Source organism: Schistocerca serialis, chromosome 3 (genome assembly GCF_023864345.2).
Source record: "Schistocerca serialis cubense isolate TAMUIC-IGC-003099 chromosome 3, iqSchSeri2.2, whole genome shotgun sequence".
Classification (NCBI taxonomy): domain Eukaryota; kingdom Metazoa; phylum Arthropoda; class Insecta; order Orthoptera; family Acrididae; genus Schistocerca; species Schistocerca serialis.
Window position 1 is genome coordinate 987,489,606 of NC_064640.1, and position 22,964 is coordinate 987,512,569.

The following is a 22,964-nucleotide window of genomic DNA, read 5'->3' on the forward strand; positions in this document are numbered from 1 at the left end:
TTTCTTCTGGACATTCGATATCTTACTCTCGTGAAATCAGGTTGCCACCTGACGGTTTTTGTCAATATTATTGTCGGTGTGAGGTAGCTTCAATATTTGACTGTTCGACAAACTAGTACTGCCAAGACATATCGAACGTGTGCAGACCCCTAAAGTGTGATTTGCATAGTAGCGATGTACATTTGAATAGAAAATTGCCCCATTTATTTAGTAATGGGTATTTCTGGCAAAACCGAGAGAGTGAAATAATGGGAAACCCAGTAATAAACTCGGCAGGTTTTATTTGCCAGTTTTGGTCGTTACAGTCGGTACACGGAGAAATAAACAAGTGAGGGAGGGGAGGGCGAGTTTCCGCGAGGGGTGCGGAAGGGATCGGGCGAGCGGTGGCGTCCGCGGCGCGGGTCCACACACACGCACACAATCAAGGCCGATCGCGGAGTACGCGGAGCGAGCGGCCATAAAAGGAAGTTGCGTTAAGAAGTTTGAGGCGCGCGCGCCGCGCTTCCCCTTTTAAGGCAGGGTCCCCGGCAGCGGCGCGGCGCGGCGGCAGCGCAGGCGGCGTGAGTCACAGCCAGTCAGTCGGCGACCGGCGGCGGCGGCGCAACCATCCGGCGCGCTCCGACGCTCCGCGCTGCACACAGGTGGGTTCGCGCTCGCCGCTACCGACCCTCACTAAAACCACCCCCGCAGCGCACACCACCTAACCCCGCCGCACACCCGCATTCGCGCCTCTGCAGTGCTCTGTCACCTCTCTCGCGAAGCGGTGTCACCCCCTGTACCACAGTTCGCCCCTCGCACGCCCTCCGCTCTGCGAACGTACGATTATTTTTATTATTTTTTTTAATAAAAGTTACGAATTCGCGAGGCTCGCGTTCCGAATGCCCCTTTCCGGCGCCCGCGATATCTCCGAGACGGGGAAAAAACACAGGAAGTGTCGTTTACTCGATTGTGGACCCGGTGGCGTCAGTCGGGCCCGAAATGAGCGGCGCGGGTGCGAGAAATGGGCGAGATGGCCAACAGGTGGTCGCGCGGCGGCTGCAGCTCATCTGTCAGTTGCCGCCGCCGGGCGCCGCCGCGCCGCGCCGGCCGCGCGCGCCGCGCTGTCCACTACACGTACGGCACGAGCCGACAACTTTTCTGCCTATCTGCTCTCTCCGCTACCGGTACCGCCGCCGGGCCGCCCTAAAGACGACACCCACTTCTCGCGGCCATTCGTTACATTACCACTGCACGGAGAACAGTAATAACTCTCAGCCCGAACATTTACGACCGCCAGGCAAAATTAATTCCTTTCCTACTCGCCTCTAGTATCGGCTGTGCTCGGTTTACAAACTTTATTTCGCACTGCTCAGCGGCGAAAGAACTAAGTTCCAAACGTGTCGCGGGCGCAAAATAAAAAAAATGAAAAATTTTAAATATATCCCCTACGGCAAAATTATGATGCTAGATGGCGTGATCGACACACCGGCTTCATATTACGCAGTTGATTTTGGTTTCCTCACTTTCGGTAAATGTTTGGATGGCCCCTACACGATCGAGTTACAACAATCTCAACCCGACCCCCCCCCCCCTCTCTCACCCCAAATCCCTACCCGTGCTATTGTTCCTTCCTTCCGCAATCTGCCTCCCCACAGTTTCGGAAACGTGGCAAAAAGAAGCAATCAAATCGGTTTAAATTTCCCGAGACCTATTTATTTTATAATGACTACATTCCATGTCCTCGTCTACTCGCGTTAAACAACAACTTTACTTGTTTACATAGCAAAATTGCAAAATTTTTCGACCTCCTTCCTTGTTGCACCGCTGGCACCCGATAACAAACTAAAATTTACGCTCCACCTACAGTACACAAAACAGAAATCCTCTTGCAAAACATTTGCATGTAACAAAGAAACGCTTTTAACATACATTTGAATAATTGCTTGGCATTTCGGTATGCATGGTGCGCTGAATAATCTTTAAGTAATACTACTATATTTTATGTTGGCACCAACTGGAAACTGTAGGAAAACCGTAGGAAAATTTTCTTCACCGCGAATTAAAATACAGCCAAAACTGTGAATAAGTTAACGCACATTGTTTCTGTTTCGGGCTCTTCGGCCGACGTCTGTTTGACAGTTTTTCTCACGTTTCACCAGCACTTGTGGCTGCATTGTCAAAGCTGCAACCTCCATTGTTGGTGGAGAGTGGAGCTTTGACAACGCGGGTCACACGTGCTGGCGAAAGTTAGAAAAATTCTCCGACGAACGTCGCCCGAAGAACCCGAGACAGAAGCCGACAAGCAATATATGAACAAGTGACCACGAAATCCTCCACAGTTTTGTAATTTTACGGGTGTTGAAACTCAGTGACGTAAAACCGTTCGTGTGCACTTTAACACACAAAAGTTAAACATCTGACCCGAAAAGCAATCCGTTCTTAATGCAAGTGAGAGAAAACTAATGTTTAAAACACAATAATTATGCACTTTCTTCAACATCGGTGTGTGTGAGCTACAAGCAAGAGCCCACGAGTTCATTTCACTCTATCGTGTCTGTCGCAGTTATTTTCAGAGCGTGACGCCTACAGCAATAATTGCTCGGCCAGCTACTAAAACGGAACGAGATCTCGCGGACAAATTGGCACTTTTCCGTGCAAAAAGTGCAAAGCGTAAAAACGCATACAAGCTAGCTTTACCAGTATGTTGCAGCGGTAGCACCGTAGCCACGACTTCTAAAGTTTCCACAGAATTGTCCGTAACGTTACACACGCACTTGACATCCACGTCTCACCAATCACTGGTCCGTTCTAACGAGTTACGACTATAATCGAGAGCTAAGTTCACTTGCTGAAACCTGTGGACACAGCAGGTGATTTGATGACACTGTACTGCGAGTGGGAAGCCACGGAGACAACAGGTTCCACGGCTTTTGGTCAGAATGTCGGTCGCGCGGCGGCGCCGAAAGCCACGCACCCGTGAGAAACGTCGCGCAAACGCGGAACTCCGCCCTCAAAGGGGGCAGCCACCTGGCTGCACATACGTCGCATTGCGCCCACATCTCGCTCGTCTGCCCACACTAACGTATCTGTAACGCATTACTCGGCGCGCACCTTCGTCTCTACATCTCGAGATATTCAGATACACACGCGATTGTCACTTAAAATCGCCATCTGTGTGGCCACGGGCAGCGCTGTTAAACGAACTTTCACATAACTCTCCAGCCAACAGGTCGCAACCACGAACTGCAAAAATGGAGGTAGAACACTGAAAAATAAATCACTACAAAACCACCGCCACCAATACCACGACCAACAACCGTTCATCTTAGAGCTATAAAAAACTGGAAAGTTTCAACAACAGAAAATAAAAAATAGAACATAAATAACAAATACAATATAAAATGACAAAATAAAAAGGATAACAATAATGACGACACACAGCAGTAATATTAAACATAATAGCAGTATCAGCAGCAGTATTAGCAGCAGCAGCAGCGGCGGCGGCGGCGGCGGCAATAGCAGTAGCAGTAGTATAATCACAATAGTAGTAGTAGTAGTAGTAGTAGTAGTAGTAGTAGTAGTAGTAATCATAATAATAATAATAATAATAATAATAATAATAATAATGCAGATTCACAAACACACTATACAAAAATACTGCTCATTCATTCCCCCCCAACCCACAAAACATATGGTTAATCAGTTCAGCAATTTGGGGCTTGATGGTATTCTACTGCAGAAGAGAGAGAGAGAGAGAGAGAGAGAGAGAGAGAGAGAGAGAGAGAGAGAGAAAATTGGGGGCGGGGGAGGGGGGGGGGAACCATTTTATTGAGTTGCCTATAGGGCAGCAGGACGGGGAAGATTAGCAAAGAGTACTAACACTTTGACGATGGCACATAGAAAAAGAGGATCCATTAATGCCGTTAGACGAAAGAGGAAACTTCTCACAACTGATATGTGATGCGCACACGAACACTATAGAAACACAGTGGCCATGGTAGGATCTCTCCTGGAAATTTAGCACTAACGCCTCACTTAAGTGCACCTATTACTATACAGTTAAAATGAGGTTCTAGGGACTATCTTGGCTCCTCGAAATTTTCTCCTTTGTAATACACAGAAGACCTATGGCTCGTACTACAATTGTACAGAGGTACCTCCCTGAGGAGAAGGTACTTCAAATGAATCGAAAAGAAGTAGCTGGTATCGAATCACGAGAAAGCCGAAACAACGTATTGGTCGCTGTAACGGCTTCCAATACGACACGGTGTTGGTCTCGAAACTTGAGTAGCTGCCACGTCTGTCTACGACCAAGTCGCAAAATGGAACATACCCTAAGTAGTTCTATTTTTCTGGCATATAAATCAATATCATATCATGGCATTTCCTACACTATCACACGCCGTCAAAATAAAAAGTACGTTGCGCGCAAAATTTATATCTTTGCAAAACGTACACTGCTTTGATATTACTTACAATAGTATCGAGGAAATCTATTCAGAATTTGCGAAAGCCTACTTTATCAGTGGGAAAAGGCTAGGGTTTCATTCTCGTCAACTGCGATGTAATTGGAGACGGAGCACAACTTGGACTGCGAAATGATGGCGAATGTGAACAGCAGTATCCTTTTCAAAGTATATATTCCGGGATTTGCCTTAAGTGGCCATTAAAACCACGAAAAACCCAAATCTGGATGCCAGACGCAGATTTGAAGCGAAGTCTTTCCGAATCCAAGTCTCGTGTCTTCAACCACTGCGCCGCTTTAATCAGCAGCAGAAAATATAGCTCCGTATGCCGATTCAGTCAACGAAACGATGAAGCCAGAAGTTTCAACACTATTCGTGTTTCAGCACTGTGTGTACTGACTTAGCTACCTGGGCGAAAGTTTCGTGTCTATTTCCAAATTGTTATTGAACGGAGTGGTGCGATGAGACCCTGAACTCTAACTTGGGTGAAGTGTGGCTTAAATACCCGAAAGCCACACAAATTTACGTTTTCCGTTGTTTTCCTACAGCAATGAATATCGGAATGGTTCCCGAAAAAAGTCATTGTAAATTCTCTATCCAACATCTCCAAGCTTTCGCGCCGTCTCTGATTGCCTTGTTTTCGAAGAGGCGTAAAAAATAATTTTGGCAGCGAATCCACCAGAATAGTATTAAAAAATCAGAAGTATTTAGAGAGCCGCCAACAACCATGTGCCGGTACTGGTCAGTGAAGATTACGAAACAACCGCAATAAATTCCCCTATTCTCTTGATATTTCTTGTTCTACACTTTCAGCCACCTCTCAAATCAACAGAACTACAGCCCCCATTTAGAAGATAGCGGAAGCCGCAGATTTTAGTAGTCAATCTCAGACACCGGTATAGCTGATATCTATAAATAAATATAGCTGATATTGCTTACACTTATAACGAGAGTTGGTGACTAAGAGGTCTGTTACAGATGGGTAGACGAAGGATTTATCACGGACAACTAAGTGTCTACCCTTCAGCTGGTAGTGTCTGTGGCCACATGTATGTTTATCGGGTTCCATGGGATATTATGGTGGACCTGAGGACTGTACAGTCTTTCGACTCACAAAATGGCTGTACGTTACGCAGTCAGAATATCGGAAGGAAACAACTGGCTACGGTTACAGTCTAAAAACTTCTCTTATTAATAATTACGCCAGGAAAACTTGAAGACACACGTATGTTGATCTTATTACAACGAGGCCTAAGAGACATGTTTCACGAAATTACTCATATGTCAGGAATGCTTGCATCGATTCCCGTAAGAGCAATCGTGTTCGTTTACGCGAATGAAGCACATTAAAGTGTGTCGTTCGCAAATAAAGAACTTTATTGCAAAATCTGCGAATATTGTCCGAAAGATGTAGGACGACACTACGAAAGGAATTTGATCTTTAATCACTGGTGCTTGATGACACCTTACTTTCTCGTTTAATCTCTGGCTACCAAAACACCATTACATGTCCCTACCACATACGCAGTGCATGATTTAAAACAGTATGGTATTTAAAAGACGACGGCGACGATTTTGACATGTCACTGACAGCGCTCCATAATAAATTAAGGCTAACCGCACATGACAAAAATAAAACGCTATTTATTCCGTTGAACATAGGCGTTACGTACGATCGTGTTTACAACAATAAAATATTGGCAATAATTTCCGATGTTGGCAGCAATAATTAATTGTGCGGTGGCAGATACTACAGTCCTGGTACCCATTTAATTCCCGCGCCACAGTACCGTAGAGCAACCAAAACAAAATGGCGCAGCTGGATGATAAAGTGTCGTGTGGTAACTCTATTTCGTCAGCAGCACAAGTATCAGGCAAGTCCAGACGGTTAAAGACTCATCCAGATTGGTCTGACACTTTTGCTGCTGCCGAAAACTAGTTATCGCATGATACTCTACTCTATTTTTTCATTGGGCTGCGCCGTTATATTTTGACTCGTTTAGTGGTGTGCGACGGTACTGTGGAGCGCGAATTTCAACGTATTTCAAGAGAACCACGGTAAACATTTGCTTTCAAACGTACAAAAACTTACGTAACTTCATTTTTTTAGGTATTAATTGAAACTTTGAATTCCCTTCGTATACATGTACCGCAACGAGTCACAATGTTTATGTATTATAAATTTTATACCATTTGAGACAGCGGTGCCATCTTCCGGCATCAAAATAATGAAATAATATTTACGTTACTAAGATTGCTATTAACTACATTACCGCTAGTTTGTTGTCCATACATGTAGGAGGCGTTTGATCTGAAACTAACGAAGGCACTCGCAACTGGACAACAAGCTAGGGGCAATTCCAACACAAGCTAGCGACAGTAACAAAATTACTACTGTCAATAGTATTTAACTGCTTTCAAATGCTTGATGCCTTAAGATAAGCACTAGCAGATCAAAACATCCGGAAAGTGTAACGTGATAAAATTGATAACACACAAACATTGTGAAAGACCAAGCGTGGTGGGGCTGTAGTAAGAAAGGAAAGACGGTGGTTGAAATGCCCGTCTGGCATCCCATATTTACGTTTCCCCCTAATAACTTACGGCAAACGCCGGGATGGTTCCTTCTAAAGGGCATGCCGATTTTATTCCAATCCTTCCCCGATACGAGGTTGTGCCCGTAACTAATAAGAGATATATACAGAATGTCCCACTTATCTTTACCACCCCAAATGATTCTTTGTCCAGAAGAAAAATTAAAAAAATGTGTGAAGCAAACGTTTAGCTACTAGGATTGCCTTTCTTGTAGTATTGCTCGTTACGAATATAACAATAGCAGTACAGTTTTTTTAATAGCACCCTAAATTTTTAATTCGTTACCCAGCTTTCTCAGAAGACGATACACGTAATACAAAACTGACTCTACAGTACTAGTGCACAGTGCTGGTATCAGTGGTAATTTAACTGACCTACTTGCTCGAGTTGACAGAAAAGAAATGGAAGGCAACGGAATGCACACCGAACTTTACTGTTCTTTACCTTACATTGAGGTGACAGAAGTCACGGGATACCGATATGAACTTATACAGATGGCGGTAGTATCTCGTACATAAGATAAAAAAGGGCAGTGCATGGGCGGAATTGACAAATTTTGTCAGGTGATTCACGTGAAAAAGTGTTCGACGTGATTATGGCCGCACGACGGGAATTAACAGACTTCGGATGCAGAATGATAGTCGAAGCTAGACGCACGGGACATTCCATTTCGGAAATGCTTAGGGAATTCAGTATTCCGGGATCCACAGTATTAAGCGTGTGCCGAGAATACCAAATTTCAGGCATTATCTCTCACCACAGACAACGTAGTGGCCGACGACCTTCACTTAACGACCGGGAGCAGCTGCATTTGAGAAGAGTTATCAGTGCTAACAGACAAGCAACACTGCACGAAATAACCGCAGAAAAGAATGTGGGAAGTACGACGAACGCATTCCTTAGGACGGTACGGCCAAATTTGGTGTTAATATGGTACGGCAGCAGACGACCGCTGCGAGTGCCTGCGCTAACAGCACGGCATCGCCCGCAGTGCCTCACGTGGGCTGGTGACCCTATCGGTTGGATCCTAGACGAGTGGAAAATCGTGGCCTGGTAAGACGAGTCCCGGTTTCAGTCGGTAAGAGGTGACGGTAGGGTTCGAGTGTGGAGCAGACCCCACGAATCCGTGGACCCAGGTTGACGACAAAGCACTGTGCAATCGTGTGGTGGCTCCATAATGGTACGGGCTACGTTTACATCTAATGGACCGGGTCCTCTGGTCCAACTGAACAGATTATCGATTGGTAATGGTTACGTTCGGCTACTCGGAGACCATTTGCAGCCATTCGAGGATTTCGTGTCCCCAAACAACTACCGAAATTTTGTGGATGACAATGTGCAATGACACCTCGTTATAATTGTTCCCCACTGTTCGAAGAACATTCTCGAGAATTCAAACGAACGGTTCGGCCACCCAGATCGCCAGAAATTAATCCCGTCGAACATTTTTGGGACACAATCGGAAGGTCAGTGCGCGCACAATATACTGCACTGGCAACAGTTCCGCAACTGTGGACAGCTATAGAGGCAGAATGACTCAAAATTTCTGCAGGGGACTTCCGACGACTTGCACGTTCGCGGAGTTGCACTGCGCCGGGCAAAAGGTGGTCCGACACAGAATTAGGAGGTGTCTGACACCATTTGTCATCTCGTCGTACATACGAGTTTCAGCCAGAGACGTAGACACGTGAGCGTACCACGCGGGTCGGAAAGCGGAGAGCAAAAAAAGTGTAAGCGGTGGAAGCACGGCGGTCCGGCGGCGCGGCATCCGAGATTCGAAGCAGGGCCGGGCGAGTTAGTTGCTAGTCACGGTGTAGCGTCCGACAACCCCGGCGCGCAGCTGGGGGCTGGCGGGCGCGTGGCGGCGCCCGGGGGCGGCGGCGGCCGGCGGGGGCGTGCGGGCCGCGCCGTGCCGCCCCGAGCGGGGGCTGGCCGCCGCCGCGCGCCGCCCCGCCGCCCCCGGGCGCGCCCGCCCCCGCCGGAGCCCACAGGTGTGCGCCGCCCCCCCGCCTCCGCCTCCGCGCCTCTAATTGACTGCGCAGCCGGCGGCGCGGCGGCGCCACAAACGGCCGGCCGGCCGCCGCTCTCACCTGCCGCCCCGCCCTGCGCTCCGACCGCCACGCGCTAATCCTCCACTCCCTACGCCACTTCCTATCGCGAGAGGCGCGACGACGCCACCTCTTACTGACCGCGGGAGCCGTTAACTGTCACCAGATGTACACTCCGACCGCCGTCGGCACTTATTGCGACGGAGCCCGACGTCAAATCCGTGCACCTGTGAGCGCAGCAGTTCGCAGCGTGCCGGTTTAGTACGCGATACTCACGACAACGTAGCTAGAGCAGCTCGACTCCATTTCTGGATCTACACCTATGCTCGGCAAGCCATCTTCCGGTATGTGGCGGAGAGTACTTCGTTTACTACTGCCGCTTCCTTCCTCTCCCGATTCTATCGCGAGTCGTGCGCGGATGAACTACCGTCGGTAAGCCTCCGTATGCGTTCGAATATCTTTAACCCTAGCAATACCGACACATTTTCCACAATGCGTAGTACCGAGGAGGGCGGGAGGGGAGGGGGGGGGGGGAGACAGACTGTGTCCGCTAACAAAAAAGGTAAAAAAAACAAATTTCGTGAAACGTGTTTAACTTTCATTATCTACACATTTTTTAAGTAGGTAATGATGAAGTAGGATAAAGAACCTGAAAATATATTTTAACACAATCTTAGCAACACCGAGACACTTTTCGTAGTGTTTACATTGAGTGGAGGAGGTCCGTTACGAACACTGTAATATATTTAAGAAAATACAAATTTCGTTAATTGTCGTGTATTTTCATTCACAATATACTTTTTAAAGTGCACAGATGTGTACGAAGGGTCCCGAACACGAAAATATGAACACGACATTCGCTGCAAAAAGTCATATTCAGTTCGGAGACTCGAATTTTTGGGTTACGTGTTACTGAAAAACTTAAAACAGTTACGGAATCTGATACAAGAGATCATCAAAAACAATAAATATTTTTATCAAAATTTTAAAAGATGGAGTACCGGACTAGATTACGACATTTTCGAGAGATGGGCACAAAGTACCCGCCACCCCACCCCTCGGTACTGCGAGGGTTAATTTCACCATCACAGTCTTTTCGAGAGATACTTGCATAAGCAAGCAAATCGGTCGACTATCTCTAGAACGTAAACACTCAGAATTCTTACACTGAACAATGCCACGATGCACAGCGTCTCTCATATAGCGTCTGGCACTAAAGATTCACGAGCATATGTGTCACGCTTGCTTTCTTTCTAAAGAAGTGTACGCTGAAAAATTCAAACAGATCTTCGACGAGACCAATGTAATGTGAAAAGAGCATTAACAATGTGGGCACAGAATGTCTCGAAAGGTACCGACCCCAAGAAATTCCGCCTACGCTGAGGGCCTTTGTCATACTGCGAACAGGTGAGGCATCATTAAAGACAAACCTATCACAATGAGGGTTACAAGATGACAGTGACATTTTCTGTCAGGGAGAGAGAGGTTGCAGGATATGGCACACGCATCAGATTGTCCATTCAGTTGTTAAGTGCAACCAGCCTCGAAGATCTATGGTTGGGGAATGGAAGATCTATGGTTGGGAAACAATGCGCCAATTAACATCGCCCGATACTGGATCGCAAATTTTAGAGAACCAGAAACCACAGCTGCACACTCGCCCGGACACGAAACAGTAGAAGAGTCGGACAACATCTCTTTTCCTCCCACACACATCTCGCGTTAGAGGTGATACAGAGGCTTACCGACAGTCGTTCTTCCCAGGCACCACACGCGAGTCGAACAGGAAAAGGGGGGGGGGGGGGGGGGAGTGGAATCAGTTTGTGGTAAGAGAAGTATCCTCCGCCTCACACCGTTACGTGGCTTGCAGAGTATGATGTAGATGAAAGTTGTAAATCAAACCCTGACGAAACGTGCTACTCTTCATTTGTTTGGTTTCCTATCAACCCTACCTGGTTAAGGGTAGAAATTCTGAAGTATTAGTCGAACGGGAATGTTGCAAGCTACCTCCTTCCAACGTGGACTACAATTTCTGAAGATATTTCTAATGACTCTCAGTCTGGCATTTACCTATCGTACTATTAGTTTCATGTGATCTTTCCACATCAAATCTCTCCGTACTCTCAGATATTATAGTGTTTTTTATTTCCAAAAAGCCTTGGATACCCTTCGGCATTGTTGCCTGGTAAAAGAAAATGGCTGTGGACAACTTGCGGCCGTTGCCTGTCACAGATCGCTACTGTGCAACATGACAAAAGCGGTACTGTCAAGAGACCGTAATTGTTATTCATCCCTTCACAGTTTCACGCACGGTATAAATATACGTTAAACAACTTTAGTAGCTCCCTGATGTTTTTAGCAACTGGACACAGGAAGATTTCATCATTTGGGAACTGCGGGAACATTTTTAGCCGCGCGGGATTAGCCGAGCGGTCTTAGGCGCTGCAGTCATGGACTGTGCGGCTGGTCCCGGCGGAGGTTCGAGTCCTCACTCGGGCATGGGTGTGTGTGTTTGTCCTTAAGATAATTTAGGTTAAGTAGTGTGTAAGCTTAGGGACTGATGACCTTAGGAGTTAAGTCCCATAAGATTTCACACCCATTTGAACATTTTTAGACAGAAAACGTATGATGCAATGAGTGGCAATTTCACTCTCAACATAAGAAGATATAATGTGCGTCAGCTACCGAAAAGATGAAATATCGTTTAATAACAACGTTGCCAATGACTGGACTCTAACATTGGTCAAATGGCTAGGAGAATACATCAAACAAAACGGATCCTATAATACTAGAAAAAGAAGCGTCGAAATGTTGAGCGAAGTATACCTTGACAGTGTCTCGAAAACTAAAGCAGTCTCATTAGCTATAAACAGCATCAATAACGATGCCTGAAAACAGACGACGAGAAACGAGGTGCGGACGTTAAATGCTGCACTTTGCATGAAACGGGGTCGGGCTCTCATTTAGTTTGCAGACGTACCAAACGGAAGTTCCGCTGTAGTTCTTTCAGTGTCAATCAGTGTGATCCTTAATTGCCTGTTGAAACACACAATATGCATATGAATAAAACACGAATCTCTGATAATCTCGGCCTTGTGCGCCTTGAATCTACAAAACACGGAAACACTCAGAACTGCCCGACACAGTCATGTCGATTAAATATATAGGCGTATCCCTGAAGGGAAGACGTTCTTTTCTCGAAACACCATTGAGAAAGTAGAGAACCGGCATTTGCGACACGCTACAGAATGGTTCTACAGCCACCAACGTACATCTCGCGTAAGGTTCGCGAAGGCAAAAATCAGAAAAATAAACAAAGCCTATAGGCAGTCGTTTTACCTTCCTTTAATTTGCTAGTGGAACAGCGTACGGAATTACTAGCTGTTGGTACAAGATACCCTCCTCCACCATGTCCCGCTTTGGTGGCTTATCGAGGATGTATGGCCGGCCGCGGTGGTCTAGCGGTTCTAGGCGCTCAGTCCGGAACCGCGGGACTGCTACGGTCGCAGGTTCGAATCCTGCCTCGGGCATGGATGTGTGTGATGTCCTTAGGTTAGTTAGGTTTAAGTAGTTCTAAGTTCTAGGGGACTGATGACCACAGATGTTAAGTCCCATAGTGCTCAGAGCCATTTTTTTGAGTATGTATGTATGTAGATGAACTAAGATTCCACAACACACAGGTTGCACACACAGCTTTCCCCACTCAAATATCTGACCCTCACCTCAGTCGCAGCGAACTCACGTAATTACTGGACACCCTGCGCGGGAAAAGGGTAATAGAAATGCACGTTTCTCACTTGAGAAGTGGAACTGTGACTGTGCTACTTGCCTGTTGGCAGTACAGTCATCGTCGACACAAGGGTTGGCCACAACAGCGGAACGTAGATAGGTGCCGACGCACCTGATATCAAGATGTTCACAAAACAGCGCGCAGTGAACGTCTCCATGCCAATGTGCACACTGAACCCGCTAAAAAAGTGATACAACTTTGAGAGTTGTCCTTTTTGCCTTAGGCAATTAAATGTAAGTTATGCCGTTTCTTCCGAACTCATCCGCCATTGTCTAATCTTCCCGTTACCAAAAAAAGACATACGGAGGTGATTTCGCATAGTGATTAACGGTTTAAGTTATCACTCGGAAACTGAGCCAATATTTCGGATCCAGTGGGCACTGGTATCCTTAAATTTAAATTTTATTTCATGGTCAGGTCAGATATAGATAGAACTCAAAATATACCCACGTCTGCGTATTACGGTGACTTAACTGGTACAATTTGATGTTCGCTTTCAAACACTGAGCAGAAATTTTATAATGGTAACAGTAACAAAAATCGGCGTGTACATTATTCACGACTACAGGCAGCTTCCCCTACGCTATTCGTATATTAGTTACATTCTCAACGTAACAAACTGCACCACGATTTTCGATGTACAGAGGAACTCTCACCCTGCACACGGCTTTTAACATATGCCACAATGATCGCATAGCTTGTCATGTTATGGGCATAGGCTATAATTTACCGATTTTCATTAATTTGGCCGAGAAAATGCCTCTTTGGGTATATGATCAGACGAAGCTCTATCGTTTTCCGCACACTTTTCCAAACTCAGTTACTTAACCACGCATCTAGAGCTTCGTATCACCGAATTACAGCCCAACGAGGCGTTACGTTACGGAGCCAGAAGCAATGAATCACCAGCACTTGTGAATCACGTAACTCCGCCTTTGTGGTACCCCCTGAAATAATACTTAGCGTTCCTGAACAGCGTAGGCACATACCAAATATGTTGCATCATGCCAGACGACGAATTTCCCTAACCAATGCCCAGGATATTCTGGACAACAACTCAAACCTACCCTATTCGTTCAACAGACATAACCCAAATAAATGTAGTCAACGTTTGAGTAATTTTTAACATCTGTATGCAGCGACAATGTTCGAGTGTTCCGCCTTTGAAGACAGGCGGCGATCAAACATAGCAATAGGACAAGTAACTTCTTTGTCGGCACGATATTTTCCTCATGTTTATGATACTACGAATTTTATTGTTTAACAATGGTTTATGCGATTGGGTGAAGCCGCAACTTAAACATTTTACTATATTTCTATCGGACAAATTAAATTCTTACTGCTCCACGGAGTTAAGAGTATAGTGTCTTCATATTCCTGGCGCTGGCAGTAGCGTCAACATTGTGCGATAAGTTTTTTAACAGTCCGATGAACTAATTTAAAGTACAGAATACGAACGTATACGGAGAAAACTCTACTATCCCTGGACACTGAGTACCGTGATGAAAGACTCTTGTGGGTGGAGAGTGTAAAGTAACTTACTAGCTAATACGACGCGACACGGAACACATGCCAGCGCCAGAGTAAAACAGCAAACACAGCAGCTGGTTCCACAAGACAGCCGAGATGGAAACTTGGTGAAAAGCGTCAGAAAAAAAAAAACCTACACGTGAGCATCGGCACGCTTCGCGCCTGCGAAATTTGCTCGGTAGTTGAAATGTGAACTGCTACAGCTGTTTAAAAGTGTTTACAAAGCCACACCATCGGCGATGCGTATCTTGTGTATCCCACGTTTAGGTATTTATGCCAGACCTGAGACATCTCGGCAAATAATTATTCTACCGTATGATTGCACAAATAACTGCAGAAGCATTCTCGTTTGATGCGATTTTCGGCTCTGCAAGGCTTATCTCCTCACTACGTTAACACCACTGCCAAATCACTTTCATTCGGAACACGAAATAGAACACCTTTATATATTTATTTTCTTAATGAGTGTTGATGTGGCGATAAGATTATTACAGAAGTTTTGGCACGGCTAACTGGGTTCTGCAGACTGAAGAAAGGAAAGGGACAATCGTTTGCAAATTTCAAATGCGCGCGCGCGCACGTGTGTGTGTGTGTGTGTGTGTGTGTGTGTGTGTGTGTGTGTGTGTCTAAGAGGGGGAGTTGGGGGAGGGGGGGGGAGTGGCAACGCTGGCAGCTGCTAAGAAATAGGGGAAGACAGTATATTTTGCACACAACGACTTTTACACCTCAGCACAATAGTTCTCAAAGACAAAACGTCATCACACTCAACTCATGGAAACTTCAAGTGAGGCCAAAAATGCTGAAAAACTACCTGCAGTGTTTTCCTTTTTCATGTTACTGAGGACCATTAAAAAACGTCCAGTCGAAGCTGATGTTTTCCGAGAAACGGCCCTACTTCAGCTGCGGAAACTTAAGGCGTTGGAAGCGACAGTGGATTTGTGTGAAGAACCACCCTGGCATTCACCTCAAGTGATTTAGAAACAGGAAACCTAAATCTGAATTGCAAGATGGGGATTCTTCGAATAGGAGTCCGCCGGTGTGTACACAATGAGTCCACTCCCTGGGATGGACTGACAGGAGAGACAAAGGCTTTGGGGGCAAGGTTGCGAAGCGCTCTCAGAGCCAGCGAGCACAGATAAACGTGCAGCGCACCGTGGGTATGAGAGATGCTGAATGGTGAACACTTCCGTCATATCCGTTTTCCAAAGCGATCAGTGCTACATCCAAGACCGTGAACCAGACATCTTGTCACCCCGGATATTTCAGAGCAGCGCTCAGGGAACATTCCAATACTTAGCTAAGCACCAAACAACGTCATCCCAACGCAAACGAAAAATCAACCGAGGAACAAGACGAACCCTAATGAAGTTCATTTTACTCATACCTGTTATTTATTGGTTTTATTTTCTGTTTCCTGAACTTATCAACACAAATCAAAGCTCTCTTTTACCGGAAATTTCATAAATCATAACTGCAAGCTTTCTCAGATAGCTGTTCTAGCAACTATTCTCTCCCCGACTGCAAAACGAGTAAAATCTTTTAAACAGAAGTTTTGTTATGAAAAACTTATCTTTTTACTTGTGCATCAAATATTTTGTTTCGAAAGCTTTTTTCCCCCCTGGAAAGAGGATCTGAGTTCCATCAAAATACTTCAACGACTGAACACTAAAACACGGCTCTGTAGCACAGATAAATCTATTTTTGATAATTGTGAAACTATGCAGTATTCTTTGTAAAATGAGAGTACATGATGGGAAAGGGGGCAGGAAGGGTCGGAAAAAAATCATTTGTCCCAGATTATAGCCAAACAGAATTTGCTCTCGACAATGAAACACATAATATCTTCATCTCTTAACGCTTCTATTCGAAACAGGCTGCACATCACTGCCAACTGCTGAGAATACAGACGGGCAGTCTGGTAGAGATTACGAATGCAACCACACGAGAACAATTTGCAATGCAGCACGGCCAGTGTATCACAGTGGACAAAATCTCACTAAACGTGATAAAATGTTAAAGAAGATTCACGCAGTCTTCTCCAGTAAGGCATCATCAGGAACATAAAAGACGAAACTACCGTTTACAAGCGACTTCTTTCCATAGATTGTTAGTTTGTTCAGATAAGTTAACCCCTAGGAACAAAATTTGCAGCAGCTTCGATATGTAAAATTAATCACGAAGTCAGAACGGCCCGAGTATTTCTTCTAGGTTCATAATCACGCCATGCCGAAATACAAATCTCTGTCAACGCCTAGACTTTCTGGTGTACGAGATCGCGAACTGCATCACGTAGGAAGGGCAATAATTTAAATATGAAAAGGGGGCAAGGATTTAAAAACGAAACGGCACGTAAAAGTAAAAACTGTAATACTGCCTGAAGAATCTTGTCGCTACAGTAACTGCAAAAGTTAACTTTCGTTGTGCTTCGAAACAGCTACAGCACAGCAGTCTTCACGCGTGCGCTGTGTGACTCTTAAGTTGGTCAACTGCAACTTAATAACACGGGACATTCCGCCTTGAACGTTTAATTAGGCTTATAAGCACTTCTCGGCACTTACGCGGGGCGATAATACAGCATTCGTGAAAACAATAATTAAATGTCAAGGCAAAAGCATGCGGGAGACTATGGTCTGAGGAAAAAAACAGACAGTCTATGAAGGAAAAAACTTTCCTATATATCTTATTTTGTGTAGCGTTTTCACCACGTGCATCCGGTCACACATGTAAAGGAACTGGATGAATTGCCAAACGCCGACTAACACTATCCACCAAACTGCCATTAACGGGACAAATGTGCGGCAATAAAAACACAGGGCATATTCTAATGTCAAAATGCCGTTTTCACTTCCGCCACACGCTCATCTGTTGATACAGTCTACGGGAAGTAGTCCACTTCCTGTCCAGACGCATAAGGGAAGAAATACACTATCGTGGACAATCGAGTTAACAGTTTGACTGCCGGGCACATAAATCTTGCCCCTTCTTATAACATACATTTCTATGACTGCTTTGGAAACATGTCCATTGCAACACAATGGGGATCGACGACACCCCTCAGTATACGTGATTTCGTAATTGAAACCCGGAGAAAATGTACCTCGTCAAATGACTGAGTCGGTAGTCGTCTACCAAAATTTTCGCGTCCCGTCAATGAGCGGGTCCGTCAGCCAGTGTTAATACCTCTCATCTTTCTAGGATGTACATGATATTCGTAGCTGCCTATGAAAGTGTCTGCAGCGACTGCGACTCGTTTCTTCCAACAATTGTGGCGGTCTCTTCATGGAAACAAAGTCCCCTAACAGTCTTGTGGGCGCACACACACACACACACACACACACACACACACACACGCACGCACGCACGCACGCACGCACGCGAAAAAAAGAGAGAGAGAGAGAGAGAGAGAGAGAGAGAGATAGAGAGAGAGAGAGAGAGGGGGGGGGGGGGGGAGGGGGGGGGGGCACGAGGCGGAGTGGGTCCAAAGAAACTGCCGTCTATTTTCGGTGTGACGCATCACAGGGAAATACGGCCTGCACTCAGAAAAACACACCAAGCAGTGCGACGTAGATTACAGGAGGCCAACGACAGAAAATACAACTGCTCTGAATGAAATGCGGCCGCCGCTGCAGCGTGTAGCGGACTGATGCTGAACTTGCCTAAGGACGATACGGAAATCGAAGGCATGATGACCGTCATAAGGCAGGGCCGCAGAATGCGTGCAGTAATTAGATGGTTGTGAAAACACTAATATGCGGAACATTAACGAGGTACTTCCTTCCAACTGAAATTCACCAAGCTAAGGCAAGCAGTTAATTCTATGACACGAAAATACTTATCATCGCTGGCCTTCCAGGAAAATGTGACATTTCAAAAATACTTTGGAACAACAGTCATTGACTGAATGTTAATAGGAAATAATTTCGAACGAACTGTGACTGGAAAGGTTACAATTTTTCACAGTCGGGCAACCTGACGGCAACTATATTGCCACCTACACTATTTTTGGTAAATAAAATAGTACTCAGCAAGACTAAATATCTCCTGTATCACAATCTATTAAAACCACAAAGGCCATTAAAGACGTAACACGAGCTCATATTATGGAAGGACGAGTAAGGAATTCAGCCATGCCCTTTCAAAGGAACCATTCCAGCATTTGCCTTAAGCGATTTCGAGAAACCACCAAATGAACGGAGATGTCTGCAGAGAATGTCGCTGATGTATTTTGTGGTAATATTTGACTTCTGAGAACTCATCTACAATCAGTACAGACTATCAACGTTCAGAAGTAGAAAGTAAATGTTTTATGGCTCCTAACAAATTATGTACCTATTTCTCAGCGATATTCAGGTGACCCATCTGGATTATTAATTTAACATTAACATCAAACAACAGAGGATTTCTGTCAAAAATGAGCAAAGTTTATTGTAGACTTTCATAATGAACTACTGCAACATTCTCTCGTGCTCACTTAACCTAAGCACGCAAAAAGTCTGAAGTAGGACGGGTAGACAGTTTGACATCCCTGTAATCTTATGTAATCTTAATCACACGGCCAGTATTTACTAATTTATAGCAAGTGGAATTCCAGATCATCAAACGTCACTCAAAAAAATTCTCTTGTGCAGAACACTACTTCTCAGGAAAACTGTGCCTCAACAAAATTACATATACCAGCTAATCTTTGATGCTAACAATGCATAAAATCATGTAATACTGTAGTATGTATGTATCGCCTTGCGGTCTAACGCACTGCTTTCCGGGCGGGAAGATGTGCCGGTCCCCAGCACGAATCTGACAGGCGGATTAGGGTAGAGGTCTGGTGTGTCGGCCAGTCTGTGGATGGTTTTTAAGGCTGTTTGCTATCTGCCTCAGCGAATGTGAACTGGTTCTCCTTATTCCACCTCAATTACACTATGTCGGTGATTGCTGCGCAAACACTTGTCTCCATGCATGCAGACACCATAATTGCAAACATTTGAGGTTACACCACGTTCCCCGGGGAGGAGGGGGGGGGGGGGGGGGAGATTTCAACCACACAATAAGACTGCTGTAGCCTGTTGGGTTGTGAACCACTGAGGGTTACGGCAGGGACGAAGCCTCTCCGTAGTTTCTAGGTCCCTGGTTCCATACAATACAATACATTGTATGTATCAGTAAAGTGATGTGGTTTTGAACACCTGGCAGCACTAACACAGAGCAGTAGCAGGAAACTATTACATTTGCATGTAGCATACCAAAAGGCATTTACACATAATCAATTTCTTAAGTTTAAGAAAGGAGAAAAGTTTCTCCAATTTCAAGGCAGATTAGTTCACACAAGAAAGCCTTTCTAGGCTCAGGACAAACTTTTGAACAATTCAGGCACTGTTTGAAAGGGAAAGGTAAGATTGTGCAGGTGAAACTCAGAATCCCTCCCAAGACTGTCCCTCTAATCCTAGGGAAGCAGTATTTCTGTTCGAGTCATCGTGTGGCATGAAATTTCAATTCATTATGAATGTGTATTTCTTCATATACTTTACCACATTTTACCAAATAGTTCTGTTTTACAGACATATAATTGAATTAATCATTAATTAGTTATTTCCTGATCATTCAGACTTAATGTTACTCAGTTTTAGTTTTGATGACTGCCAACTAAATATTCCAAGAATGACATAAAACTTTAAATAGTTAGATAGCAAGTTTAATAACTTAAATAAACATAATTACAATTATTACTTATTTTTTCACAAAAACAACAGCTGTACAACAAAAAAACAAGTTTTGCTGCAATAAGTATATGAGACAAATACAAAACAAATATTTCAACAAATACTATAAAGCTTTAACTTTCTTTGAAACAACAAGCAACAAACATGCAATCACACTAAATTCAGTGCAGAGAGATACCGAGACAAGTAATTTTACTAGGCCTTATTATCATGCGTAACAGTGATCTAAGAGCATCATACGCAAAAAGGAATTCATACAGCTCACACTAGCTCTACATCAAAACATGCTAATGGTATTTTTCAAATAATAGGTTCAAGACATTTAATTATTTCCAGTACATGGCTCAAATTAACACTACACACGCAAGTTGTTTTATATCTGAAACTATTTAACAAAGTCACTTGTGGAAAAAAACATAAAATAATGCCAATAAAAATAGAGAAAACAGTATTGCATAAGTTTTTCTGATTGATATCTACAATGAAGATGACATGTTGCTTAAGTACAAACTAACACGACACTGTTTGTTCACAGGTGTGGAGAAGCTGCAAGGTGTGCAATATTTCCATATTTTCTACACACGCAACAAGAGAATCTCGTAACAACAACATAAAGAACACAAGAAGCTTCACACATTCTTCACAGTTACTTAGGGAAAGAATTATGCAAATTACTGGATATCTTTTTTATATAACTGGCTTATACCATATATGTAATAAAGTAAAATACTAAACAGTGTGTTAGAAACTAATACAGGAAACAATTTTCTACTTTTATTATGGAAAATGTGTCTAGTTTACAGAAAAGTTTTGAACTGATGTTTCTGATGTAATGATAAACACAGTCAGAATTTGTGCAATTCCTTCCTTTGTCATAATCCTGGAATGTTTACCCATCCTAAAAGCAATATATGCCATAGAACAGTTCAACTGCCAGTAACAGTGAAGGATTGACAATAAAGCAACAGAAGCACAGAAAACTGCTAAATGTCATTTGCTGAATTTAGAATACAATCTCTCTTTTATGAAATAACAGCACACTCCAGAAAAAGTTGTTACACTTAAATATGGATCTCAAAGTTGCTACTTGTGTCACCCTGTAAGGCAGTCAGTGAATATCAGCACACTAGGGTTGAAAGATGTACAAGATGCGTAAAAAGATGCAAATCGAATCACAGGTGTACCATCGAATCTCGCTCCCAGTTGCTGCTACCTAACAGAACCACTAAAAACTTTACTGAAATGACAGATACACAGTGCAACAATACCATCACAAATTCACTCAGGGAGTTTGATGGCACTAAGTATACAAGACAGATATGATGTTTTTATTCTACAAGAAGAAAAATAGATAATGTTTTTGGCTAATGTCTAGAACAGGGTCAGCGGCAGTCATGGGAGTGTTTCTCTACTGCACAGAGGTTTGCAACACATCAGTTTTGTGCAGCAATGAGGTGATACTTTCACATAGCCAATAAGAGGCGAGAAAAGGAATTTCTAGTGTTTAAATAGAAACCATTCTATTCTTCACTGTTGTCATTAATATTTGACTTTTTTCTGAATATGTCATGAATATGCAAGTGAAACAAGCACCACTTACATTTATAATCTTCTGTGACCCAAAAAAATCCCCCCACCCTCGATAATCTTCAGTGCCACAAAAAAATCCCCCCCTCGGAGTATGTCATGAATTATGAGGTAGTGGTTAGGCTGGAATGTGACTGTTTCTGGTTGTGAGTTGGTGAATCCAACAAATGTGAAAGCTAAAAATGCTGGTTGTGATGAGAAACTAATCTGTAGCTTAGTCCATGGTCTAGGTTGGGTATGCATATGACAGTTTTACTTGCAAAAGTCACATTTATAATCGTGTTTACATACATATTTCTATCCTTCAAATAGTTCACGAATTACTAGATTGTGGTTAGATTGGGACCTAATAGCAACTTAAGTTAAATTAAAAGTCTTGGTCGTCAAAATATTTTCCTGTTTCTTTTAAATGTGTTAAGATTCCAGAGGCAGTGATATACTGACGTGAGAATGTTACAACATTCATTTGAAACACATTGTCCGTACATTGCTCTCTCATTGGCTGTGTAAAGCCAGCAGCTGAAACACCCCTCCTTCCTTCCCATCAGACCTTATGGCAAGCACTGACAAAATTGAAACACGTAAGTATGCTACTAGCCCTGGTATAGACTTTTACCAGAGTTTTATTTACATGCAGTGTCACTAAGTAATTTTGGTACAGTCACACTCTTCAAAATAACTTGTAATGATGACAGTAGCAACTGACTGGATAAACTTCTGTTACATTAGAATCACCTAATTGCATACAGTGACCACTAACATACACACACCAGACAAATATCACACTGGAAGATAATTTTTTGACAAAAATGGACGCAAATGCATCAGAAGAAATGTACTTATAAGATAATAGCACAGGAAGAGTCAAGGTACTGTAAAAAGGTAAGTAAGACAACAATAACCTCAACAGATATGATATGAACAGCATTTCCTACAATTTGCCCTTTCAAGAAGCACAGGATATTTGTTATGCAAGTAATGATGTGTATTTAGTTCGAATATAAATTCTCCCTACTATCAGCAACTAGCAATGGATACTGAAACATTATGAAATTCCAAAAACATTTGGTAAATTAGTGACAGCAGAATGAGTAAAATGCAACAGCATGATAGTAATACAAACAGAACATTATCGTAAAACATTAAAATATTTTTAAAGTGCAGTGACCAAATATAACAGATTGTGGTGTGTGGCAATATTTTCTTTGCTCAAGAAAACTCCCAAAACAGTATAAGTAGCTACACAGCTCCCCGC

At 43.9% G+C, this 22,964-nt stretch overlaps 1 protein-coding gene and 1 long non-coding RNA gene across 5 annotated transcripts in view; one reads left to right on the forward strand and one right to left on the reverse strand.

The window, feature by feature from the left end:
• The window catches only part of LOC126471433 (serum response factor homolog), a 246,263-nt gene that overhangs the window by 212,341 nt on the left and 10,958 nt on the right, over positions 1–22,964 (reverse strand). The gene's annotated exons all lie outside the window — the stretch shown is intronic.
• Positions 508–20,982, forward strand: LOC126471435 (uncharacterized). The gene is made up of 2 exons (XR_007586306.1): positions 508–641; positions 20,658–20,982. It is a non-coding gene; the product is annotated as an uncharacterized LOC126471435 (long non-coding RNA).